This window comes from Lutjanus erythropterus, chromosome 10 (genome assembly GCF_056507025.1).
Source record: "Lutjanus erythropterus isolate fLutEry1 chromosome 10, fLutEry1.hap2, whole genome shotgun sequence".
NCBI classification, from domain to species: Eukaryota; Metazoa; Chordata; class Actinopteri; order Lutjaniformes; family Lutjanidae; genus Lutjanus; species Lutjanus erythropterus.
In genome coordinates this window covers 36,201,139-36,212,484 of record NC_139326.1, presented here as the reverse complement: position 1 = coordinate 36,212,484, position 11,346 = coordinate 36,201,139, and the positions used below count along the sequence as shown (strand labels likewise).

Genomic DNA, 11,346 nt, shown 5'->3' with positions numbered 1-11,346 from the left:
CGGTCTTGGCAGAGAATGGAAAGCCCCTCTTGGAGAGCCCCTCTGGGACAATAGCCAAGTCCAAGACTGAGGGGCTGAGCCAAGTCTCAGTGAAAACCTTAATGTTAGAGTTCTGATTCACACTGGAAAGTTCATCTAGCTTGTTATCCAGTGACTGGCCATGTACTAGAAGAAAACTCGGTAGAGGAGTCTGGTTTGCATGTTTCCTCCACCTGACCAGGCCCTCAGTCCATGACCCTCATTTCCTTTGTCACTTCTGTTTTCCAGGTACAGCAAGAGGTAATCCCAGCCATGGAAATTCCTTTTTTCTGTTGACTGCGGTGTGAAAGCATTGTCCACCAAAGATAAGATGCACAGTGCACATACAACAAAAAGAACAAACAAATAATAAAACAAGAAAATGAAAAGTTAGTGAGGAACTTGAAACACGGCAGCCATTTTTGGCATGAACTGCTCTCTTTTTTTGGACAAAGTGCTTTACAATTGGCCTTTCATTCACCCATTTACACACACAATCAAACACAGATGGCGATGGAGCTGCCCAGCAAGGTACTGGTCTGTCCATCTGAAGCAACTTAGAGTTCAGTGTCTAGCCTAAGGGCAGTTCGACATGTGAACATGAGGAGCTGGGGAACAAATCACCAACCTGGAGATAAGGGAACAACCAGCTCTACCTCCTGAACCACAGCAGCACCACATTAGGTAATATGCCCAATTAAGACACAATAAAAACCTAGTGTCAAGGTCTAGTTTAACAACTTACAAAGCACGATATATCCCTTAAGGTATAATCTGCAATATTTTCCTAAAAATCAATGTGTAGACTCATATGACATAATTCCTTTTAATGATTACTTATGACTCACTATGTGTGTGGTGGTGGCTGTATCTGCAAAGACCCTGCCCTCTTCCTGTATTTCCTTATTTTTTCCTTATTGTTTGCCATGCTCGGTACGTTTCACCAACCCAAAATGTTGGTATTTGACATCCTGATGCGTTTACGAACAGCTCGGACAAATCCTGCTGATTCTACCTTTAAACAAAGTTTTATTCAACCAAATCATCACAACCTTACTCATATATAGAAAACCTTGTGTGCCTTTTTTTTTTTGGTCATCTCATTACAGATGTGTCAGTCAGTTATACAGTTTGGTTGCATTGCATCAGCCATGATTATTTTTTAAATCTGGCACAGTCATGGCTTAACTTTAAATTATGTTGCAGTAAACTTTTTAACTATCCTCTAATTAAGAAAGATTCAATTTAAACCTCTCTTTGAATTTAGTTTGTACTCTAAATTTAATTTAATTCATTCTGTTGCACCAAAACTTTTAACTTACACTTGAGGCATTTTTGAGCAAAATAATTCTCTGCTGAGTTGTCATGACAAGACTAACTAGGTTAACTGACTGTTTAGCCAGCTAGGAAACAATTTGTTTTTTTCCTGTTTTAGCTAGCTAGTACACAATATTACTTCTTTTTCTACTTTTCAGCTAGCTTGCAAAGAATATTACTTATTTATACTAATTTTAACCTAGCTAGCACGCAATAACACTTTTTTTCTTTTTTAAGCTAGCAAACAATATTACTTCTTTTTTCTACTTTTTAGCCAGCTAGCAAACAATCACTTCTACTTCTTAGCTAACAACAAACAATGCAATGTTTTGTTAAAGAATAAAGAGCAGTTGAAAGCTATTTCATTTTCGCCTCCTTTCTACTAGGTCCCAGCAGCACTCAAATTTATTTTTATTGATTTATTTTAATTTGGGTGAGCAAGCGTCTTCATATTGATTAAACTCTGTTTAATTTTAGTCTGCATAAATAAACATGGCTTCACTAAACAGAGATTAATTTTAAATTGTGCAACAGAGCTCTGCTTAATTTTAAATCTGGATTAATTCAATTCAAATCTAGTTTTACTGAACTGTGATTAGTACTAATCTTTGATTAACTTCATAATATAAGTTAATCATAATATAATATCAATGATGTAAATAGGGTCTGAACAAATAAATCACTGGTATATGGAAAAAAATACAGCCTGCATCTAAAATTCCCCATTCACACTGTTTCAAGGTAAAACATCCTTGAAATCATCTGCAGAGTGTTAGTGCTTATTTTGTGTGCATAAGAGCTATATCTCAGTTACTTGTAAACACTTAGCACCGCAAAGACTGTGCAATCTCTTATCTTTCTGTAAACCATAATTTTGGTCTTGGCATGTGGTGTGAGATGCTGTTAAAACGAGTATGAACATCCAGCTTCTGTTTTGACAATCATGTCAAACAAAGAGCACTTTTTCTTAGCTGTGCCAAACTAACATTTTCACGCCTTTTGGAAAGATGAAGCATCACGTTGCCAGATCTCCACACTGTAGGATCTCTCACGCATGCATGTTTTTATTCCCCCGTATCTGATGATGCTAAATTCTTGTCTGGGTGTCTTCTGATTCAGGTTCATTGTGGTTTCACAGGCTGTTGGTTCCTTGGTATGTGGTGTGTAAATGCTAATCCTGAGATATACATCATTAACAGCTCCTGCTGATAGTGAACTTTAATGCTTTCTTAACCAGAAGGCAGCACTGTCCAATCAACTGCAAACTTTGTTTTTACACAGTCTGTGATGATGGATACGGTTTCCATGCTGAACAGACATGACTTTCCCATGCTATTTCATTGATTCATGAACGGTAACATGCAAATGTGCACACAATCCAAAACTCTGACAGAGGCAGACTGTGTTGTCCCCACACAATTAACATAGGTTTGAGTAACTTGATAATGGATGATTTAATGTAAATACTTTTATGAGCTGAAGTCTATCATGTCAGTAAAACATGCGTAAACAACAAAACATGAAACCATTCTGTCAATAAAAAGGCTTGTTAAAAACCAGGAAGTATCAAACGGACCAACGTCTTGGCCATCTGTTTCCAGTAATGGCTTTGGTATTGGAAAATATATCTCAGATGTGGACTTTGCTTTCTAATCATTACTTCAGCTGCCTTCAAAAGAGCTCCAGAAAACCCGGGGCCAAGACCCAGCTTTGTCCTATTAAGAGATGTTCTGCAAAAAACATCCTGTTGGATTCGTCGTCTCACCAAAAACCTCAAATTGACAAAGCTGATGAAGTATTTTGACTGGTTCCACGTCAGAGGCTGGGTAAGTAATCAATTATTCCTCCAATATTGATACCACACACTTGATTTCATTCTGTGTTATAACACGCTACTTAGTTGACAATTGGAAAGCCTGACTGGACAGAGTTTTATACAACAGAACCTGTGTAAATGTGCTTCTGTTTAAGCAAATACCTTTGGCCTGATGAAAGACTACACTTCCTCATATTGTATATTGTCTGCTCAACAGCTGGTAAATAAGTAGACCTGGAGACCTAGCTCCGACTACGTAGTGATAAATAGAAAATTATATGCTGAGTACAAAACACAATGTTAATTCAAATGACGATTCTTATGTTCAGGGGTGAACACCTAATAAAACAGAATCCAATTCAATAGCGTCATGAACTCACCATGCAGCTGAATTTTTAGCACTCTGTTAGTATCAACTCAAACTTAACACTGTATACACCATAAAGGCAGTAATTAGTTTTTTATAAATTATTAATTTGTAATATATTTACTGTAATAAATCATAAAATGACCATCATATATGACCCATCTGACTGCTCTGAGATGAATCTTTGACTTTCAGGGAGCAGCCATTAACCTGACAAACCTGATGGATTGTTACTCAGGACCATCTGGGAAGCTGTTTAGAAACTGTTTGGAAAAGGGCGAGCACTTTCAAAAAGACCACTTGGCAGGCGATTGGATGAACCATCTGTCATCTCCAAGACGGGCTAACTTCATCCAGTCAGATCAACTCAAGGAACCGAAGATGGTCTGATGAAGAGCAAAAAAAAAGTTTCCATCGATAAAACCCTTCAGTGTCGTTCTTTGCTCTTCTTTCAATGAAGAAATACTCTCCAGCTCTGATATACCTGATGCTATCGCAGTATCTACACTAACAGCTTCAGGAGCTGCCACTGTTTGTTCAAGACGAGTCATTTCCATGGATGCTTCTCACTATCGTCCCACCTAAAACCATGACCATAGCTGCCAGTAGTCCTTCTTAGGATGCTGATTGGCTTGGAGCCTTGCGAGATGGATTCTCTCGTGATCTTGCAAATCCAGCTGCCTCGCAAGGTAAGGCTGCCATAGCCTGCTTTATTAAAACAAACATGACATGTTTTGTTTGGCTGATGCACTGTAGATACACACGTCTGTTGCATTTCTGACAGACTAGATGTTGAAGGCGTGCTTGCTGTGGTTTATACACATCTAATTTAAAACAGAATTCTGGGGCCTGTTGTACAAAAATGCACTTGCCATTACCACTAGTAGCCACAGGTGACACCAGACTGACATCTGGCAGATACTCTGTATTTTTCTTACACTCAACAATCCCATGAAAAGACCTAAACCAACAATATATCCTGCTAATGAATGTAATGTTTGTATCCAAAGCCTGACGTATCCTCTGTACCACAGAGCTCCATTGTTGTTCAGAAACTCTTAACTGGCCGCAAGTGATCAACAATTGTTTAAGTTTGAAATCTTGTTTCAGCTCGACACAATGTATGAGAGGGTCATTTTAATGTTGGCAGAACTTTGCAAATCCCTGCTGGTTGCATCATGCAGTTGTGGTATAATTTCAGTAGGTGCTCCACCATCCATTGCCTTGCAGTGATCTGCACGCTGCTGAGTGACCTCTTCTAGTTTATTCCTGTGTTTTGAACAACATGGTTATGTAATGTTCAGACCCCTTGCTGGTTGTTCTGACACATTCAGAATCATTACCGCTTTCGCCATTAGCATTACCCAAAATATATATATGTTTAAATAGTTAAATTGATGTCAGAAAAGTGTGACTTCTAGTTAACTTGGCTTGGACTACAAAGACTACTGGTCGACTATGAAAATGTTTAGTCAAGGGCAGCCATAAAAACAGAAAACAGCTGAAAACAGTTCTGTTTGAGTAACGTTTGTTAAAAACCACAGTGCCCAGCTGTTTTACTATGTTTGTGAAGCTTTTTTAAAAATTGTAGCTCTTCAGAGAGAACCAAGGTCTTTCATTGTTTAACAAGACATATACAAACTAATGCTGGTCTTATCCGTAAGTATTATAACTTTGAATTGTACAGATTTTTGTGTTGATTTGTCCACATTGTTTTCAAAAACATTTCTGTACAGTTTTAGAGCCATTTCCTTTTAAAACTGTACCACCCAAACATTTCCGAAAACTGCTTCACAAATACTGACTGACTTCCGAGATCACAGTTGTTGTCTGTGACTAATAAATCCATACCAGAGGAGGCCTACCTCTTTCTCCCCTCTGCATTTCAAAGACACATCTGGGGAACTTTTGGATAACACTGTCCATTTAAGATGCAATTCCAAATCCTCACAATTAACAGGCGGAAACAATAAAGTGTTATTAAGACTTATGGTGCAAATATTTGGCAGCAAATAAGCCATCGTAACATGACTTTCTCTTTTTTTCTTCTTCTCACCAGGTCCAAATGTTGCATTTTATGGATCTCTGAACCATAGCTGAGCCTTGAGGTTTTAAAAAGTGAGGCACTTCTCTGTTCTTAATCCGCGTTTGTGCCTTCAAAGCCACTGCCATTTTCCCAACTGCTGTAAAATCATCCATGTATTTAATGGTATAGCTGTAGGCTGTTCACTGGTTCACAGTGCCCCATCAGTAGCCAGCGATTTAAAAGGGTAATTCCGGAGCATGTTGTGTACACTCTCAGAAATACGGGTTCCAAAAGGGTTCTTTTTCCGAAGGGCTGAAGTTCTACCCAGAACCACTGGCTTCTGTAGGAGCAAGGGTTTGTCAAGGGTTGTTTTGAAAGACTGAGGGTTCCATTAGGAACAATTTTCATCCAAAGAACCCATTGTAGAATAAAGAGTTCTTCAAGGACTGCTGAAATCCTTGAAAAACTCTTTTGTTAGAGTTTGCCAAGGGTTCTTGTAACAGAATAAAATGATTCTTGCTGGAACCCCCTGGGTGAGGTCTAGATGAAACTCTTGGAGTTTAAAGGTTCTCAGTACCCCTTAATGTATTCTAGAAAAAGCCTTGGAATATAAAACATTCTCAGTAGAGCCCCCTTGGTGGGTTCTAGATAAAACCTTTGAAATTTAAATAGGTTCTCAGTAGAACCCCCTACGTGTGTTTTAGAGAAAAAACCTTTAAAATTTAAATAGGTTCTTGGTAGAACCCCTGGGTGGGTCCTAAATTAAACTCTGGGAAAGGTTCTCTGTGAAACCTCCTGCGTGGGCTCTAGTTAAAACCCATGGAATATACTAAGATTTTTTCAGTAGAACTCCCTAGATAGGTTCTTGTTAGCACCTTTAGAAGGTGGAAAGGTTCTGGAGGGACCATGGCACCATAGAAGGGTTCTCTGTGGGACCTGTCATAGGGGGTTCTGGGTGAAACCTTTCACAGATGGTTTTAGGTATAACCCTCGGAACATGTTCCACATGGAACCTTTATAAAAGGTTCTCCGATGGGGACAAGCTGAAGAACCCTTAATGGTTCTAGTTAGGACCTTTATTTCTGAAAGTGTAGGAAGCTCAGTCAGCCATGATATGGGCTACCATAAAGTAGGAACATGTATACAAATGACATTAGAACGTAACATTAAAATGATGTCCTGTAGGTATAAATATGAAATACATCAGTTTGGACTGGACTGTGGAATCCTTAAATACAACATTAGCATGACTAGAGCTTCACCAGGGTGTGTGACTGCATAAATTTACAAAGTCATTTAAATACAGATGTGTTTTTGGCTCCTTTGCTGACCCTGAGCGACAGAGCAAACCATTAATGTCTCAGGCCTGTCTGCAGGATTCAGGAAGAGGGATGAGTCGGCACGCTGTGTCAGAGACCAGGTTCCTCTGGAATTCTGGGATCGCAGTCAAATTGGCAGATTAGTCATATCAATCTTCTGGCTGTTAACCGCCCAGGACCCCGGGCTGTTTGCCTCTCTCTAGCGCGGCTCGCACAGGGCGATTACGAGTGTAACAGCTCTGGAAATCCCTCTGGGGAGAAGGGGATAACCTGAAAATAAAATAAAACAGAGAAACAATTGTTTTCTTTTTCACACAAAGTCCACAAAGAGGCAGGAGGAGGAGGAGGAGGAGGGGGTGCAGGGCGGACTACACATGTGGCCGGCAGCCATATGTTTTTGAATAATAGCCATTAGTTTTAAGAGGATGATGTCATTGTAGGTTTGCTGTTCCAGTAACTATATTCCTGCAGTCCTGGATCAGATCCCTGAAATGACTCCTGCAATGCATGATTCTTATTCAGAGCAAGGTGAGGAAATATTTGCAGTAAACATGGATTGATTGGGGAGTGTGGTTACGCAGCCTGATCAGATTAAGTTATGATCAAATAAGGCTTTAGTCTCAAGGAAGAGGAAAAAAAAAATCATGTCTCCTTCCAACAGTGGTGGATTTTTTGATTCACTCCGATTTTAATTCATAGCTTTCAGCAAGCAGTTAAACCTCTTCCTCTTCAGAAACCTCTTACTGAGTTTATCCTCTCTGCCCGTGGACTTGGGCGAGGATGTGAGCAAACGCGAGTCTCTGGATGAAGTTGTGTGGTGCCAGTGTCAACATGGCCGTGCTGTTCTGGGAGCACTTCACTGACTATCAATCACCAGTGACCAGCCGCAAGTTGTAAAAACATTTGGGGAAAAAAAATGAGGATTTATTGTTGGTCATTAAAAACCACCAAGAGCTGTCAGAAGTAACCACACTCTGGGAAATAAAGGTGCTAACTAGAACCATAAAGAGCTCTTCAGCTTACCCCTATAGGAGTTATACCTACAACCCAACACAAAGGGCTACTCCTAGAGCCATCTGTAATAGGTTTCACCCAGAACCACCTTTGAGAGGTTCTACTGAGAACCTTTCTATGCAATAACTCTTTCTTCAAAAAATGGTTCTTTGGATGAAAAGGGTTCTTAATCGAACAACTTGTCTGTGAAAGGTTTCACCCAGAACGACCTGGAAGAGGTTCTACAGAGAAAAATTGTATCCACCAATTCAGAACCTTTCCACATTCTCAGAGCTACTAAGAACCCACTCAGGGTTCTTCCGCTGAGAGCTTTTTTTATCCTATGGGTTTTATTTAGAACCTACTCAAGGGGTTCTACCAAGAACATTTTATATTTTCCAAGGATTTTATCTAGGACCTATACAGAGGGTTCTACTGAAAACTTGTTTAGACAAAATTACAAAGATATTTATATATACATACATATATATATATGTATATATATATATATATATATATATATATATATATATATATATATATATATGTGTGTATATATATATATATATATATATATATATATATATATATATATATATATATATATATATATATATAGATGGATAGATAGATACAAAGAACTCTAGACAAAAGAGTTCTAACCAGGGTTCTTTGGATGAAAAGGGTTCTTAATGGAACTGTGAGTCTGTGTGGGGTTTCACCCAGAACTACACAGAAGAGGTTCTACAAAGAATCCCTCTATGGTGTAATGGTTCTACTCAGAACCCTTTCTGGGGGTTCTATTCAGAACATTCCCACCTTCTGAGTACTAACAAGAACCCACCCAGGCTACTTCCACTGAGAACCTACTAATATATCAAGCATTTTATCCAGAACCCACTCAGGGGTTCTACTAAGAACCTTTTCATAATATGGTACAAAGAACTCTTGGCTCAAATGGTTCTGGGTAGCACCTCAGCCCTTCAAGAAGAACTCTTTTAGAACCCTTGTTTCTAAGAGTGCACAGAGGGTAATGCAAAGTTGTGCTGCAGTGGAAGCAGCTGGGTCAACTCTGGGGACTTGAATTCAAAACGTTTTACATGATTGATTTGACTATTTAAGTATCGGTTGATGCTTTTAACAAGAATCAGGCATTGAAATTTTAAAAGTTATATTTAATAAGTTATTCAATGGTTTTCACTGCATTCTTAGTTGGTTTTGCAGCTCATCAAAAACAAAAGAAATCCATTGTATGTTCCCACAAAGAATTCATTTGTGTAATCTTTCCTCACAAAACCATAAATTCCCATAACGTCAATCACTTTGCTACTTCTTCCTATAAAGATTTAAAACATAGAAAACTATTCCGCAAATTAAACTGTGGGTAAACCGAGTTGGGCGGGTTTCCCCGTTTGCAACACACATAAGGCACATTTACAACAAATTCTTCGGCTGCATCAGCCGTACAACACTTTAGTTGATGCATGAGGAGAGAGCTCCATGGCTCGGCATCAGCCAAATTCATCCCGACAGCCTGTTAAAAGTTCAGTTGTTGCTCAATAAAGCCTCTCCTGCGTCCAAAGCCAACAATTTGAAGTGAATTTCATAAATTGTTCCCCCAATAAACCACAAGCAGCTGTGACTTAGCAAAGTTATGACCAGGATGTATGGTGGGGGAAGGAAGGGGGGGTTAACCCGCCTAAACTCATTTTCACCGGGATTTAACTGCACCCTGGAGGTTTACTCATTCCTCTGACGTGCACCTTCATTACCTACACACTAATGCATGACATCATTCTTTAAAATGTCATGTGGTTTCAAACATCTCATGAAAAACACCAGTTATCCCAAATCCATCCTATATACTAAAAACCATACACTTTGTACAAATGTTAATGCGCTGTTTTTGCAGTTAACTAGTACCACGAGACTGTAAAAGAATGATTAGGTGGTGGGAGGGACAGGGTTGTGTATTTTTGTCCTTGCGGAAGGGCAGATTATTTCAAGTGGGGTTGTATGGGGTGCTCATGTTTAGTCAGTGCACAGACGAATCCGGCACCACCATTACTGCGGTGGCACATTGTGTCCTTCACTCTCAGCTGGTTAGGTCTAGAAGGGGACCCAATATTTGTGAGACCCTCATGAGATTTCTCATGGTATGAGTGAGATCTCACAGATCTGGGGTTCCCTTCTAGACACTGTGTCTGCTCTTGCTTGCTAATAGTAACAACACGGATAATTAGGATGACGATATTATACAGTTGCCCTCAGTACCTGGTAAAGGCACCTTTCAGGCTGGAGATATTAATGTTCTTCAAATGTTACATAGTAGTTAGACGTTGGTTGTGACGACAACCAGACAGATGATGGAGAAGAGAATAAACAGACTACCTCTGCCATGTTTAAGTGGTGAAGTACTATGTAATATATATTAAAAATATATATGGATTTGCAATTTTCATCAGGTATTCAAGATTTTCAGGAATAAAGGGGAAAGTAGAAAAACTGCAAACTTCTTATGATGGCTCGCATTCATTTGAGCTCATACTGAAGGGAAACACCACTGCAACAATGGTGGCTTGTTAGCCTCTGTTACTTCCAATTTGTCTGTTACCGTCATTGGCTAAAACCAATCACAAAATGGCCATGTCATCAGAGAGCAAGAAAATAAGGCAAGTTGAAATACTGATTTCTCTGACAGCAACGCTCCAGCTGCGGTGTCCCCTCTGACATTTTTATTCCGGGCTGTTTTTTATGCCTGTTTCAGATTAATTATAACTCAAAGGGTTTGTCAGTGAGTCCAGAGTCCAAAGTCCATGTTATTTCAGGGCAGTGGGCTTTTGTTTCCAGGATAACAGGCTTAACTTTACATTGACACGTAACTGACACTTAAAAACAGCTGACTTACAGTGGAGGACTCATGTTCAGTTGCTATTATGCTCGATGTTGTTCTTGTCCTGCGGTCCTACAGAGCTTCCCCTACGAAGGGATCTACAGAGGAGGGGCAAACAACTTGCTTCAACAATAGCCTATTTAATATACAGCCTATGGCTCCAACTTGGACTCATATACCCGTTTTTGCACACACAATTGCTACATATTGCTTTAAGTGTCTAAAATACATTTTGCTGCTGACCCTGTCCACAGCAGTATATTGCTTAGCTTTCTACACCAGTGCTCCACCAGTGCCGACCACCATCTGCTGTAGGTAATACAACCCCACTTCAAAAAATCCGAGCTATCCCTTTGAACATGAGATTACATTGTTTATCCATGCACTCTTGAAAGACAAAGAAAGCATTTTCTGATCTGAACCCCTATTAGCAGAATAACAATCATTCTCTAGCTCCTTCCAAAACCGTTACAAATCACTGCTGGGAAAACACATTGTTTTTCTTGGGAGGACAGACTCAAATGTAGGGTGGTCATTTGCTGATAGAGGAAGAATTTCGGCCTTCATGTGCGCCTTCGTTTGTGAGTTTTAATGTAA

General features: G+C 39.5%; 1 long non-coding RNA gene across 1 annotated transcript; it reads right to left on the bottom strand.

The window, feature by feature from the left end:
* Positions 1–6,605: 6,605 nt before the first annotated feature.
* LOC146320791 (uncharacterized) lies at positions 6,606–10,852 on the bottom strand. The gene is made up of 2 exons (XR_014771516.1): positions 10,765–10,852; positions 6,606–7,133 (listed from the first exon to the last, which is right to left on the bottom strand). It is a non-coding gene; the product is annotated as an uncharacterized LOC146320791 (long non-coding RNA).
* Positions 10,853–11,346: the final 494 nt, after the last annotated feature.